A 16,461-nucleotide genomic window follows, 5' to 3' on the forward strand; every position below is an offset into this window, starting at 1 on the left:
TTTAGTGTCTTTGTAAATTACAAACTATTATCTAAATTTTCATTTTATGTGTATTCTTGTAGACAAATACGATGGCACAAGATGGTGATTTAGACTGCAAAGTATTATGGTCGGTCCGACAAAGGAAATTCAAAGGTCAGTCTTAAATAGGGGTTTTGGTTGCACTGTCTGCTGTCACCAGGCGTGAACTGTTCACACGCCCTGATAGTGTTGACTCAGATAAGCGATCGCAACAAATGTCTTGCAGCAAGTCAGTACCACGCGATACCGACACGTTCGTCGGATAAGATCTGTTCGGCGACGCCCTCGTGCGCAAAGAGCTCCCGTTGCGTGAAGACCCCTTCCCTCGTTTAAAAAAAAGAAATGCACGTGCTGTAATTAGCATGAGCAGAACGTGCCGCGGTTTGTCAATCCTCGCCCAGTCGTTTGATCTTGTATTTTGTTTTATTTTCATTTTTTTTACTTAATGCATCACAGGTAGAGAGACTATCGCGCCTGCACCGCGCCGGGTAAAAAAGGAATTGTGGAAAGAAATCACGTGCATCACCGAGGGGAAACTCTCAGCAGGCGATGAGGATCGAGAAGAAACATGCATACCTTCTAACTCATTAATCAATAAAACATCTTGGAAATTCTTAAATTAAAACTATAATGGCGCTGAGTAGGTTTTCTTGTGGGCATAGAATCAAAACAATGCATGCAATGTGGTGGAAAATATATTGTTGATAATTAATCACGTTATGTAACAAGTACCGAAACGTCAGACATTAGCTAACACCTTCAGGAATGACACTAAAATGGCAGATAAGAACATACTATTTATTTTGCCGAAAGGTGGCATTTACATTTTTTTGTAACCTTCCCAAGGTCGATCTTTTCACAGCAGTGGAATGTGAATGCTGTATACTACTCAAAACCAATACTGAATGGAACGTTACTCTTCGTTGTGAGCAAAAAAGTGACGGGAGACGGGTAGGAATCATGACAAATCGCAGGTACAAAACCACAGCAACTGCAACATGTAGCCTTATTATCTTCTTCGCTAATCCATTCTCCGCATTTACTTCATTCTCCCCTCAAAGAAAACCATGCAAAAACAAAGACTATTACTGGAGACTAGTAAAAAAAAACAAACATAAATTATTCTTCTAAAAGTTCAGTTGTAAAACTCCCTCTCTCTATATCTCTTGCTTCATTAAGTTGCATGGTATAGAATAATTTAATTCCTGAATACCTATCTTTCTCTCTTTTAAACTGTGAGTATTAATAAACAAAATAATCATAAATACTTTTGCTATTTTTGATGGTCAAAAAGATAGATTAGCTGGCTTAGAATATAAAATTAGTGAAGATGCTTATCTGAGCATAGACATGTGGCTCAGCACGTTGTTCTCTACTGTAAAGATTGTGCTTGAACTTTTCCTGTGCTGAAATGAGTAATTCATTGACAGTAAAGTTGTCAAGTTAAAATTTTTTAGTACTTTAGTTTCATGCACTCTTTTAAACTTTAGGTGAAGGGATATCGTTTTGCGCTATTGTTTCCGTGTCTTAATGCCTTTCTGTGTTTTGTTATTCTCTTACTAAGCTTCCCTTTTGATGATGAGAAGTTTTTCAAACAAGCTCTTGTGTTGGGATTGTTTTTGTTTTGCTTTTTATTTATTTTACTTTTTTTTTTTTTTTTGGGGGGAGGAGGTGAGGGACAAATTAGTATCGTAATTGTCTTTCTTTTTGGCGTGTTCGTTCTTGTGTGTCATTCTTAATTTTTATGTTAGCCGTTCCGAAAACGATGTTTTAGAACGGAAATACTAACGCTTGCACAAGTATAGTCAAGAGACTATAGCTCATATATTATTTGTTTGTTTTCCTGTCCCTCGTATGCTGTTCATGTTTCGTTCTTGTTCTTCAGCGCTAAGAGCATACTCCTTAGGAGTGTGAGTATGAGCTTTACAAATTTTGCATTTATCATTATCTTATTATTATTATTTCACAGAATTCGCTGAAGGACGGTCAGAAACTTCCCTAGGCTGGGTTGGGTATCAGTGAATATACTAACACTTCTAGAGCCCAAAGCTTGCCCCGAAAAAGCGCGATGGTCGACTTCAACCTTAACGCTGTGTAATTTTTTATTCATACACCTGCCTAATCCTGGGGTCACAAGGTGCACGGCAGGTGTGACTATAAAGGTGGTGTTTACGAAAACTTCGTGCCACGTAGTAAGTTAGGAGTTTTTGCAAGAGAGAGAGAGAGAGGGGGGGGGAGAGAAAACGACAAAGATCTCAGCGCAGCCGTTTAAAATTAAGATGGAAAGCATGTTGTTGGAAACCAGTTTGTATGATGGCAAATGACGAAGCAGTTTATGCTTATTTCTTTCCTTCCTTCATTTTTCCCTCTTATTTTCATTATTGTAATGATAGTGTGTGTGTGTGTGTGTGTGTGTGCGCGCGAGCGCGCGTGTCAGCGCACGTACTGTTGGTCGTATTATATATCACATTTTGTCATTTTCTTTTGCATAGGCGACGAGGTTAGATCCGAGCTAAGGTCCAACATCCAAGGAGTAGGTTCATCGATCGATGCCAACATGATTATTTGATCTTCACCAGGTTAGTACTTCTTATTTCTGCTCGCGACAACTCTCACGAACGAAAAAAGGCAGTCATGAAACAGTCCAGAAACACGAAAACTTCGGCAACTCGTGCAGCTTTCAAATAGTACACTCCCTGTTTTGGCGGCGGTCATCGCTTCATTTCAAAGAATATCAGAGGTCTCTCTCTGGGCAACGGAGCTATTTGAAGCCCTATCGGTTATCAAAGCCTGGAGAACATTATCGTTCATTATCACGGGGCTGTCACAAAATATTATTATAATTAACATTAAATCGTCCAGAAGACACATCTGACGTCTGAGGTTTAATCGACCAATCAGAGGATGAACTCATAAAGAAAGCCACCAATCAAAACGTACACTCGTAAATTCAGCTACCAATGAAGCTGTCAGTTCTTTGACCATCTTGGTATGCGTAGAATGCCAAGTTGTAAAAAGGGTTCCTTTATGCTGTGGAACAGAACAGCGCTGAAAAATGAGAAAGATATGTTGATCCTCAAGACGACCAAATGAACACGTATTTTAAAAAATGGACAGTTTTTTTTTTTTTTTTTTTTTTTTTGTTTTTTTTGAAAGTGTTTGGGTCCGATAAGAAAACGAAACGTTTTCTATGCTGGTTAGCAGGTGCTGTTTGCTACCTTTAATGGCTTGAAACAATCTGGTATCAGTTAAGTCCAGTTTTGTCCTTTGTTAAGGAAATCTCTGATCTCTGTTCTGCTTCTTCTTCTACTACTCCTACAGCCTGATTTATGACTTGGGCCTATTTAAAGTCTAGCTCCACAACATCAGATGCCCGACAGTTGTCACGCAACGTTGATAGAATCTTCTGGCGAGGCTAGGAACATCAGAACTTTACAAAGGAATAGTGTGTCTGACAATGTTATCGACAATGTAGTTGAATGCATCTGAATTATTCGGCGAAATGTTCTGACTGAACGGCTGGTGATGTCCGATTGGTACCTTAGTCAAATCGCCCGCGTCCTGTGGATGTCACGTGGGGGCCTAGCCACAGAGGCAAAGTAGACCCCTTTTTTGTCCAAAGATAATTTGCTTGTAATGGCCATCGACTGTCGTGTACATCAAGCTTTATCAATCCGTGCGTACACTGATGAAAGGAGTATAAGGACATTTCTTACCTCTGACCTCTGACTTGAAGGACCCCTAGAACGCCGTTGCCAGGCTGGGATAAGGTGCAGGTACCCCTTTGAGCAGGCCATTCGAGGTAGCTTCCACATTCTAGACTCCTTAATCATCCCAAGACTACCACCAGCCAAGTTTTCGACATCACAATACAAGCGTCTCAGTGCCGGACGACGACATCCCGTCTACACGGGATTTGAACTTATCCACTTGTTTTCAAGTTCGCTAAAACAGTTATGACATAAAAGCTTAGCTTTTTGAAAAAAAGTTAGAAAAAGTTATAGCTTCAAAAACGTCTTTTCAGTTACAACTACCTGTCAGTTAATTCGCCACAACCCGCTTGACGACCCTTCAACTCTATTTTTATGTTACATTCTTAAACTAAATCTTATTAAAACGACAAGGGAAAAAATTCCGAATGCACTTAAGTCCTGCATGGTCAAATGATGTAATGCGTGGAAGGTTTGCAAAGTTTGTCTCCAGCATTGCTCTTTTCATGTCGGAGTTAAAAAACAGTTAGTTTATACGCAACAAGTCATTAAGGCTTAGGCTCAGAGCTTCTAACAACAGTTTACGTTCCTCCTTACACAGACAGGAGAGATTAGCTCGCGATGGAACACCACCTTGTGTGTACTTAACCTTCCTCAACTCCACTGATTCATGGAGAAAGACTCTCATTTTAAAGGCTCCACGTTTAACTTGTCTGGTGTGAGATCTCTCCAATGATAACTGTCACTGAGGAAGCGTGTGTTAAATCCCGTTTCATAGTTTTACCCGAAATCGAGCTTACGCGAGTCTGATCTTCTACAACAAAGCTTTCGTCTTATTTTGAATTCCCCAAGCAAGCAAATAAACGTCTGCACAGACGTCTGCACAGACGTCTGCACAGACGATCAAATTTCGACTTAGTGATATCACATATATTCTAAATATTGTTCAGCTTTATTGTGATTTTTCAGTCCGGAGCTGTCTGGGTCTGGCTTTACTGGTTTTCCATGTTTTCGCTGTCTCTGTGCAACAAAATGCGCAGGTAAATAGAAACAATCTTTTTCACAATCCTAGCTCTTACTCCCCTCGTTGAATTCGTTTGGAAAATATATATTTCGTGTTTAAAAAATACCCCTTCCGCCAGAAAATAACATAATTTATCGCATTAACATTCATATGCTAGTGCGTACGCATGTACACGCCTCTCTCTCTCAAGGTGGATTCAGACATCTGTACAGTATCAACATTGATTCAGTGTAATCTCTCAGATTCAGGACTGTCAAACTACTTAAGAATTAAACATATATGAAGTGTATGAGGATATCAATAAGACATTATGAGTATCAATCAAATAGTTACAAAAGTTCGTGCAGCTGTACTCAAAGCGGCTTTAATTTTAAATATTAAACTTTCGGTTGTTATTCCAGAATTCAAAGTATTTATAATCACTTTTATTGACATAAGGTCGATTCAGCCATTGACACTCTTACAGAGATGAAATAAAAAGAAGAGATTGAGAGAGCACAGATAATGATGTTCGTTGTACACATGTTCAGAATTATCAACACTTCCAAAATACGTATATGGATATCTATACCAAGAAAGATGCGATGAACATAAAAAATATGCATTTTACTTTAATTGTTAAGTACATTAGAAGTAATATTTTACATGTTTACTGCTAGCAATGATTAGGTAATTTTTCATTGGTACTTACATAAAAGAAAGCTGATCCCGAATAATTCTTTTCATGTTGCTACCAATAAAATTTCCCAGATCTTTTTCGTTTATTATTGTGATAAAGAGCAAGTCTTGTATGGTTTACAATACTGATACTCATCGGAATCCTTTCATATTCGTGTTACGAAGCACATTGCATGTGTAGTCTATATCAGTGATATACGCCAGAACCTGTATCATAGATTATACTCCGTGTCTTATTTTCAAGAATGTTTGTTACTTCTTGACAGAAATTATAAACTGAATGAGTCCCTTTTGTTTGGGACATTTTTTCAGTCTTCGAAAGATACGGCATATATTTTAGAGTGACACTTTGCAAGAAAGTTTGAACAAATAGATGTTTCATCTGTGGTTGCCATTATCGCAAAGCTTTCCGACCTCACAAGAGGGACCTTTTCAGTCATCAAGTGACAGAAACAGCCGGGTGGTCTGATTGCCTACCTTTTATTTGCTTTCTACAAGTGGAGTCATAGTGCTTAGTCATTAAACCTGCTTGGAATAAAAGCTGAAGCTGTTTTTATACGATCAGCAACAGTTTGTGTTCCTCATTGTGTCATGTCGACGACCGATGTTTCTAAGCTGTCTGAGTAGTTTCATAGCAAGGATTTCCAGTTTCTTAGCAACCGTAAAAAAATACCTTGCTATTTGACAATTAAGCATGATTACAGACTCTGTAAGTGTAAAGCCTACTGGATGCATTCGATGCCCACCATGTAAGCCTACAGCCGATTGGAGGCCGGTGCAACTTGCTCCCTTTGCGTTACAGGGGTCTGACACTAGTCTCTTACCCACTTGCTTCCCTTTAAAGTACTTATGTCAATGCTTTCCATTTTCGTTGACATAAATCACTTGAAAGAGAAAACATTCAATAACAGATATTTCTCTTTGCGTGGAAAAAAAACACAATGCCTGCTCAATCTTCTGACCCTTATTAACTTTAACTTTAAAATTTATCACACATGCCAAAGATTGCTTCTCCCCACTATTGGAAACATCCGAAATCGCCTTAAAGTGTATAAAATGCTTCACTGAGGAGAAAAAACCCAGACGTTATTGAAAAGTTAATTCCTGCTAGGCCCCTAGATCTTACAGGTATTAACTTGACAAATCAAGTCTTGCCCGTAAACAATAATGTGTAAATGTAAAAAAAAATGCAAGCTGATTCCCTTCTCGTACTACGCTGTTGTAGCAACCTGTTTACAAACTGAGACAGTGGGGTTCCAGTTGTTTACCGAGTGTTTAGGAGAACCGTTGCAGTTAAAACGAATGTGTTGCGGTAGTTTTATCGTTGTTGTGTGATACCACAAGAACAATAACAACGTTCACATTGACTTCTCAATCCTTACAGAAAGTGGAAAGGTCAACAGAAAAAGAATCAATGAGCAGTTTCATTTATCACAGCGGTTGTAACTCTTCGATTATGAATTCAATAAAAAAAAAAAAAAAAGCTGTCTCAAAGAGTTTGGTACCGTTGTATTTATCCACTTTATTTATGTCTTTTGAAATTATGTATTTGTATCTGCTGAACTCGATCAATCTTGATTTTGCCATATTCATTCTAGGAGGGAAAAAGTTATCGGAAAAGACCCTTATCTCCCTGATAAATACAAGCTTGGGAAACAACTTTGTCTGTTTTACCCCGAGGCCACAACTACGAGATTTTAGGCGTTGTTGGTGGATAACAGATTTACCCAGCTTGGATAGGTTGGATAACGTGTTTTATGAATACTAGTATTTTTAAGTGTGTTTATTTAAGGTAACAAATTTTTGCTTACCTGGGAATACTTATAACATTCTTGTTTATATCACACAGAGACACTTCTGGGCATAACTTGTTTGCTATATCTATGCTCATACTATATTTGGAATATTTAGCCGACAAGTAAGATGCTTCTTCGGAAGAGAATTTGTTTTCAACCATGAGTTGTTTATTGGGGGTTTGTCTTAATCAGAAGCTGCTGTTTACAAACGTCTTTTCAAAATTTAACCTTGAAAGTCATTTGACAGAAATGGAATGAAAACGAAGATATACACTCCATAAATGTATAAGCACATGTGTATTGGATAAGCTAAACATTAACGTTTGATGTTTCTCTGGGAGCGTCCGATTAAACAAATCTCTGTCTGTCTTTGAGTGTATGAAGAAAAAATCCGCAATCTTCTGTCAGAGGTCCAGCCTAATGTCAACTCGTGTATCGTACATTGCAATGTACCCATCGACTGGAAAGCACTTAAGCGCACCGGAAGCCTGTGCTTACCCAAAATCCTTCATCACGACTCTTGAAATGGAATCCTATTGACCTGTAAACAAAGGGGTGCCGCGCGGACGTCTCAGGTGAACATTTGATGAAATAATCACACAGGCGTGTCGTTCGCTCGAAAACATAATGCATTGCGTGGGCGAGGCCAGCCCTTTGGGTGACCTTTGACCTAGTTGTAACGCAAGACGATATTGTACGGAGGAAATGACAAGTGTCGGGGCGTTCCCAAGACTTACGGAACTGGAGGTGGGTATTTTATAACTCAGTAAACCCGTACCTCAGGCTTTTGGAAACTATGAGGTTTTTTTTGTTTTTTTTTTTGGGGGGGGTTGCATATGTAAGATACTAATTCTAATGCAATGGCTAAGTTTTCTTCAAAGCCAGCTGAAGATGATAATTATCTTTTGTGCGATATACAGCAGTCATCTGTATTGTAGGCCAGTACTGCGAAAAAGAAAAAAATAAACCGCAGCAAGATACATGACGCACGTGGAACTTCCTCTATCGCCTCCGACTTCGAGCTACGGACGTCATCGTGCAACGTACGCTGAGTTGCTGTCGTCAGATAACGGTCAATTAGGAACAAAACACACATGGGCCGCTTGGGCTTTGCCTCCACTGATCAATCAGTGAGGCTCACAGCTTATCTAGCTTAGTGACCGCAGACCCCGTCTGGGGTGGAGGCGAGGAGCTTGCAACTTCAACAGGAGGATTGGCTGGGATTTAAAGAGTGGCGAGGTGGCTCTACACACCCATCCAATCTACATGCCTGCATGTTCTAGCAGTCACTCGATCCACGCAACAAGATACTAATGCCGGTCACGTGGGTTAGAAAGTAATTGACTTCATGTGGAACTGACTACATATGTACGTAGTCTTAGGGTTTTATAACGAAAAGATAGCTAATGTGGCATGAGAATCATTCTTTTTGTTCTTTTCTCCCTTGTGTCGTCACCAAGGGAATCCACATCTACAGAAAGAGTAGCACATGATCACTACCTTAACAGCCTCTCTTGTTATTGACTGCTTAATACATGACAGAAAATGTGAAAGGTAGGATATAAGAGGTCAGAGTGCGTACAGTCCTTCATCAGGTACTTATAAGTTTGTAAATTTGGGAGGGTCTGAATGGGAGAGGACGAACAGTGAAAAAAACACGAGGAACTGAACTTAGTAAGAATAAGGAGAAACTACAGGAAGACAGTTTAAACAATCATAGTTACTTGTAGTGCAAGTTGTCTGTGCTATCACCATCCAGATCAGAAATCTCATTTGGATAAGAACCGTTTCTTTAACGGCTTCTGTTACCGAAAAAGATATTTCAAACTTCCTCTTTATATAGGTTTTTACACTTTATGGATTTGTTTAAAGTGCTGCTGGCCTTAAGAACTTGGGAACAAAGTCATCATACCTGGAAAGTTGGAATGTGCAGTTTACAAGAAAAAATTACGAACACTGCATATTCTAGGACAAAAAAAAAAAAAAAGATAAAAACGCAGTTGGGTGTTTGCAATGTATCTTTGAATATTGCCTCCATGGTTGAAGGTACTTTAAAGCACACGTGTAAACAGAAAAATGTTAGAAAAATAAGGAACACCATAGAGCTGAAAATTACTTCTTCAGCCTTGATAAAATTGCTTATAAAATTGATCACCACGTTGTATCCTCTTTCTTCAATCTATTAATCTGTAATGCATGAAATAAAAGGAGCGACAGATGACCTGTTGTTAGTTTTGTCTGCACATTATGAAAACATCCTTGAATGATCCTTAGAATAGGTTTCCAGGTCCTTAGAAGGTCCTTATTTTCAGACATGTGTGAACCCTGGAGATGTGTGAAAAGTAGTAAAATAGTTACAAGAAGAAATCGATATTTTCTTGGAGAAAATGACGAAATGACTTTATAAGAACAAAAACATAATAATAAAAGGTTATCACATGCAAGAAAGAAATTGTACAGTTTGCGCAGGCATACTTATGAAGTCCAGGCGACAGAATGAAGGGCCTTGCTTCCGATCACACTTCCAATGTGAAGATTTTGACGCCTAGTTACTCGTTCTGTGATGGCGGTATGAATCCAAACAAGGGTCTCAACATGTCAGCGCTGATAGCCATTCCTCACTTTCTCCGACTGACGTTCTGATGTCAAAATATTTGGTCAGTGATATCTTCAGTCGGGTCGAGGTCGAACCAGGATTGTGTCTGATGCAGATGCTCAGTGAGTTTCTGTTAAAAGTGAACTGCTGGTGCTGTGAATATTCCATAGACGTCGAGGACAACAATGTAGGTCAGTGCGCAAATCGGTGCGAAACTGAGAGAAAAAGGGACGAGAGTAGTGCTAAAGAAATAAAAACCTTGACAGAACTATATTAATACTCGTCTGCTACAAACATAACACAGGCTTAGTGTAAGAGCAGCACATAACAAAAAGATGAAACTCACCCGCACATGTAGCTAACTACAGTTTCACCAATGTGTAGAATCAAAAAAAAAAAAAAAAATTAATGAAAAAAACAGTGAGTATAAAATTTGCTGACCCCGACGTGATTCGAACACGCAACCTTCTGATCTGGAGTCAGACGCGCTACCGTTGCGCCACGGAGTCACGCTCGTCATTGACCAGTCCTTATCTTGCTATAGCCTTAAAATTGTGATAGTGATAATTTAGTAATAATAGTGATACTTATATTCAGAAGATCTCATGAGGCGTTGGCATATATTGTTATATATATATTTACACGTCATGGCGTACATTATGAAATCGGAAAATCCTAAGCCTAACCATCCATAACCCAAACCTTAATTTCAGCCCCTTTTTTCCGGTTTGTAAAAAGTGCCATGGCTTTATGAGACCTCCTAAAGTTGTACATGTGATTTTTGCGTCGTTGTAAATTAAAGCAACACACCCACTATATTTTTCTATCCTCCCTATCGCTAGCAAGTGTCATTTGATCCATCACCGCCACCCCATATCACCATCAAGCATCGGCATCATTTTCATAGTTATTGTCATCTTTGTCCCGTCCTTTGAGAAAAACAATTACTTCTATTGCGACAATTGTTTATATCATTACCGATCTCACAATTACTGCCATTGTCATAATCACGGTCTTTTTACCAATTGTGCGATGTCAGCTTCATTAACATTTCTGTTCCTCTAATCTCCCCGCAAAAGTTTAAGCAAAAATGTGACTCCTGCTAAGCGCCAGTTATAAATTATCCTCCCTTGACCTCCACCCAAAGAGTTGTGATGCCTCTCTTCCGACAAGATAAAGTGCTATTTGAGGGTTCTAACTCATGATGCGCGGTTGCCGTGTACAGTAATGAACGTTTGCAAGTCTTCACTGGGAGGGGGAAGGGGAACTGCTAAAGCATTCTTGTTCACACTGGTTACATCACCGGCTCACCGCCAGCAGCGGCGGATGCAAGAGCAATTTCCCAAGTAACCCCCTCTCCAAAGAAAAAAAGATAAATTCTAGGCAAACATTCAACGCTAAATCGGGAATTTTTCTCGGCTCATGTGTAGATTGGCAAGTCTTGCACGGGGTGTCTACTCAAATGCACTATTCCTCATAAGTATGAAAAAAGGACAAGGAATGCACGAACAAAAAAATTAACCAACAGGCAATGTTCTTACCTTAACTATTTAGTAATCACTTCGGAAGGAGATAGAGAATACGAGGTCTTACTATGTTAATATGTACTGTTGATCCGGAATGTCACCCCTTTCTAATAATAAGCCAAACACAAAATGATCGAATAGAAGAAATAAAGTGTGGTCTGTAATATCAAACTCTGATGACCCAAATCTCTTACTGCCATTTTGTAACAGTATTGCTCAGGTCACATACCGTTGAATGCGCATTTTAATACTCTGATCTACCTAAATATTGTATAAGTTTATGACTTACATTTTTTATTTAATCCTCTTTTTATTCGCTTGGTAAATTCGTATGCCTCTCGGGTCATGGTATTGAGCGAAAGTTCCATTAAATGCCGAGCAGCGCAAATGTTTATAGTTTTGATACGAAGTCAAGTGAGAACGACACAAACAGTTGACACGTTCACAGAGATAATTAAAGAAATTTCGTTGCCATGATTCATCGCTGTTTCTTCATGAGATGATTATCAGCGCAAGAAACTCGCCGTGTGCTCCTCTCGCAAATCAGTTGGTAACTGTCGTCGGGGCCATTACGTCTGTTTGTTCTCAGCCTCATCCCATTAAAGCAAAATCCTGCTATCTTCATTAATCTTCTTCCCAGCGAGCATGTGCAGTATATCCTCAACCGCATCGCCAGTTAATTAAAAACAGTTCAAGCCGTGGCCTGGTAAACGAGACTGAGCAAGGGTGCGTAACTTGCCAACCAAAGGACATCGCTGTTATGTGGTGTGCGATCTTCCAGGACGAACTTCGTCTCCGATGCACAATTTTCTGTTGCCTAGTAAGCTGGTAGATTACATAAAAAGAAAACAAAACGTGTCGAGGGCGTACAGAAGGAATTTGTCTTCCAGTGTGATGAATGGCTTAATTTTGTGTAGAGTAGGAACTCCTAGAAACATCAGGTACCTCGCTTTCCGCCAACGTTCTCTGTAAGATGATCATCGCGGGCATCGTATCTGCGTCCGCAAAGCAGTCTAAAAATAGAAAGTGTCGTGTGGATGAATCTACTTCCGGGTGTGGAGCTGGAGCAATATAGCTCCAAATGCAAAAATACAGGAAATGTAAGAGAACAAGAACATCATACAAAAGTTAATGAAATGTTGATTTGTTGTCCCTCGTAACGTAGTGCTCTCGTTACTGCCCAAAGTTGGGTACGGGCACAACTTTACTGATGTGGGTTAGAGGAACGACCAAGTAGGCTGTTATATGCGATCTCTATATTAGTTTATATTCAAGTTGTTTGCTTTTTAGGGGCGCATTGGAGATAAGTTTGCTTAGGCTTACAAAATATGCCGAAAGGCATCCGTTATATCTTTTAGAGTTTGTTTGAGGACCGGGTAATGTCTTGCAATTTTCTGTTAGTGTTTGCTGAAAGATCTATATCGTCTGTAAAATGTAGGATGCAAATCAGCCTTCCACCGATGGAAGTGTGATGGACCTGGAGGGTTTCATGCATGCTATTCTCCAGGAAATTTTCAAATAGCACAGGCGTTCCTACGTTCTCTTTAGACCTCTTCCAGTACTGCTAGTAGGTCTGCCGTTTCGTTTGTTCTAATCTGGTTGTTTGGGAGGTTGTTGACGTCCATCTTTAACTGGAAGCTGTACGGGTCTTTACAATATTAGTTCATCAGTTGAGTACAGCAATGCTTTCTGTGAGAAGGCAGCCACTGCTGTCTTCGATAACTGAGGTCTTAACCGGACGGCGATGGTTTATCATATTACAGTGTATTTACTCCTTGCAATTCCCTCCTCTATGGTCCAACATTGACCCCTGATCACGTTCTCTCTAGCAGAGACATCGACCTGATGGCAGGAACTAAGAGAGGATTGCGAGACCTTACCAACGGACAGTTCAAACGCACATGGAATGGACACAGCACTGAGGACTGCACTCCACTCATTTACGTACGTGAGCAGAGTACGACTCGAAGAGGTTAGCAGCTTGAAGTACTTGGGAGCCTCCCTCTCCAGTGACGTCAGCTCCACGACAGATACCCGCATCAGAATTTCAAAAGCAACAGCGGCAATGGCTAGGCTGGACTGGGTCTGGCGGAATCATATTAGCATTACCACAAAGTACAATCTGGACAAGTCCCTGTAGCACCGATCCAACTTTACGGATATGAAATGTAAAGCTTCCTGCGAATACGGAGAGGAGAATCCAGGCATTCGGGAACACGAGTGCATGAGGAGACTGATTCGGATCTCGAGCAGAGAAAATAAAACCAATAACTTTGTACGAAGCATGGTCACCACACTCATCAGGAATCCGTACAAGCAACAGTCAAGCGGCATCAGCCATGTGACTCGGCACGACACTTTGTCAAAGAATGTCCTTTAAAGTATCTTGAATGGTGATCAAAGTCGCGGAGGTCAGAGGGGAAAAAATGGCTTACGAACGTGAAGGTGGGGAGTGGTCGTCCGATGCAGAACATGCCGACTATCACCCAATATAGTGTGAGTGTAGGGCCTTGTCAGCTGACATGCCTCCTCTACAATCCGTACTAGTCAAGGAACGAATGAATGAGTATTGTTCTAAACTGAATCAGTATGGTCTGTTATGGCTGACCCGATCTGATTTAATTGTTGGTCCTGCACGCACGAAGAATGTTCGTATGAGTTATGTTTTCATTACGGCTTTGCGTGAATGCGCTTGACTTCTATAATTATGAATATAACCTTTGCTGAGACTGATTGTTGAAAATGGCTTGTGAGGGTCTCGATACAACATTCATTGGCTTTTGAATAAGCATATTTTTGTGTGATTGTTTGTGTTATGCGTGCATACTATTTTTTGTGTTGGGAGTTTGGGTGCTGGGAGAAGATTTTTTTTCGACAGGCTTGGGCTCGCAATGTATGAGTTGGAGTCCAAATAGTTTCTGTACCCCCGATACCAATATTTCAGTACTTCAGACACAAAGATAGTCATCAAAAGGTCGTTATGTCAGCGATCTCATAACCAAACATAGGAGCTGTGGTGTAACTACCTAGTAGTAGCACGCCTGTGCTTTGTGTGAGCTTGCGCAAACAATGGCTCATGCACCTACCACACATACACCTCACCCATTTGTGTGTCGAGCACTTGTACAAGGCGCCAACGCATGTAATCCCCACTTTGGAGCTGGCTGAAGGTTGGTCAAAGCTGTGACCCTTAGCCTCTGAGTTTTGGAGACGTCAGTGCCCTTCTCGTAATGATGGTTAAGAACGATCTTTAAATCGCAAAGTTTAGGCTTCATCCACCTGCACGTTTGGCACCCTTTCTCCGCAGGGTCACCGGCTTGCATCTGACGAGAACCTCTCCAGGAAGACTGTGCAGGCATGAGTCATTTGTCTGTCGCCAGCACTGGAAGCTTAGAAGTTGTCAACCTTTGAGCATATGTAATGTGGCTACATAAAAACAGCAGCGGAAACAAAAGAGAATCCTCACCACCACATCGACAACCACTTACAGCAGTGTAACAGCTGTAATAGTGGTAAAAGCAGGCGCCATGGGCGTTCACAGGGACACCATCTCGTTTCTCCTAATTCGGAAGTCAAGTAGTCATAGTGCAATAAGACCGCTTAGAAGCAGATAAATGAAATTTTGTGATGGTGGGCAGATGTATTTACTTGAAGTATTCACAATATATGCTTATCGTGGGAACATTATTCTATAGCCATTAGGGAATGTTTGACTCAGTGCATACAGAGTGCGAAGGCTGACCTGCGATACCCGGACCGTCTTGCTGGGTACATACAGCCGTGTTCGTGCAGGTGCTGCTGCGATAATTAGGTGGCTAAGATAAAAGCACGGTTACGGTAGTTTAGTTTTTTTAAAGGAGAACATGTATAACAGTAATATAAGCTGGATTCTATCTTCATATACACGTTTATTAGAAAAACTGGCACAGTAAGTGTGTTGCTTATAGGAGTATGCTTTACCGTCAAAAGCTTGTTGTATCCTTTTAACTCTTTCCCTTCAAACCGTCTTCCAAAATAAGCGAAACCGAATAAGATATGAATGTGCTATTAAAAAAGTAAAACCCACTAAAAGTGTTCTTCTATAGTGTCTAAATGGACGAATTGATTAACGTGCTATTTGCTTCCTATTCTAAAGTTTTAAATTGCAAAATAATCAGTTCCAAAAGGTTGATCTATCGCCCTTAAATTGCTGAACAGGATACAACCATCAACACATCAAACAAACATCTCAAAGATAACATAATACAGTTGCACTAAAAGCAGCATAACAAGTTTTACAATACTAAGAAACAGTTATTGTCATTTACATCAAAATCTGTAGTCATGCCAAGTTCACATCCTCAACAGTATTTTAACTAACTCTAATTTGTAAAATTCTAAAGACTAAACACACTGTCGTTTCGTGGAGACGTTTCCACTTTTACTATACTAGCCATGTACACTAATGGATACTAAATTAGTATATATGTATATTATTGAAATAAAATGACCTGGCCAAGTCTGGTAAAAATAGTAAATTGTAGTTGTCATCTAACTTTCATCGTGTTATTATCAAATTTAAGTTTATGGCGAGAAGTGCAGCGTCCTATTTATCTGACTACGAAATTTTAGTCTATAAACGAGTGTTAGTTAATGTTTTTAAATACGTTTTTTAATTCTTCAGAGATCATAGCTGGATCCAATTACAAAAACTGCAATTGATAAAATCGTTGATTGACTTTCTGTATCTCGCCTTCTTGGCGACACACGAGCCGAGGCTTTCCGCACGGGCGCGAGTACACACACACACGGGCACTGACAAGTACACAGTATAATAAAAATTTTAAAAAATGAAAGTTTAAATGTTGCGAAATTTCTTTAGTTTTGTTTTGATAGTGACTGGTATAAAGTTAATCTGAGCGTAGGCGATTCCTTCGTTAGAAGTTCTATCATGTCCTTCCCACACGAGGTCGTTAAGCAGCCGGTGTCGTCAAACAAGAGGTCATGAGAGGAAACGAGACTGTTGTGACCGTTCTGAGTCACTATCCACCATGGGCGGGTCTTCTTCGACTAATGACGTTAGTATAACCCAAATAGAAATGGTGGGAGTTTATCTTTCCAGTTCTGCCCA

At 40.0% G+C, this 16,461-nt stretch overlaps 1 long non-coding RNA gene and 1 other non-coding gene across 3 annotated transcripts; one reads left to right on the forward strand and one right to left on the reverse strand.

Annotated features, from left to right (window-relative positions):
* The first annotated feature begins 1,702 nt into the window (after positions 1-1,702).
* On the forward strand, positions 1,703-6,898 carry LOC112575354. Of its 2 annotated transcripts, none has more exons than XR_003101615.1 (3): positions 1,703-2,600; positions 4,701-4,771; positions 5,700-6,898. It is a non-coding gene; the product is annotated as an uncharacterized LOC112575354 (long non-coding RNA). The 2 variants fall into 2 exon arrangements; XR_003101616.1 differs by having other exon boundaries at positions 5,746-6,898.
* A 3,364-nt stretch (positions 6,899-10,262) lies between these two features.
* On the reverse strand, positions 10,263-10,334 carry Trnaw-cca. Its single transcript has one exon. It is a non-coding gene; the product is annotated as a tRNA-Trp (tRNA).
* Positions 10,335-16,461: the final 6,127 nt, after the last annotated feature.

Source organism: Pomacea canaliculata, linkage group LG11 (genome assembly GCF_003073045.1).
Source record: "Pomacea canaliculata isolate SZHN2017 linkage group LG11, ASM307304v1, whole genome shotgun sequence".
NCBI classification, from domain to species: Eukaryota; Metazoa; Mollusca; class Gastropoda; order Architaenioglossa; family Ampullariidae; genus Pomacea; species Pomacea canaliculata.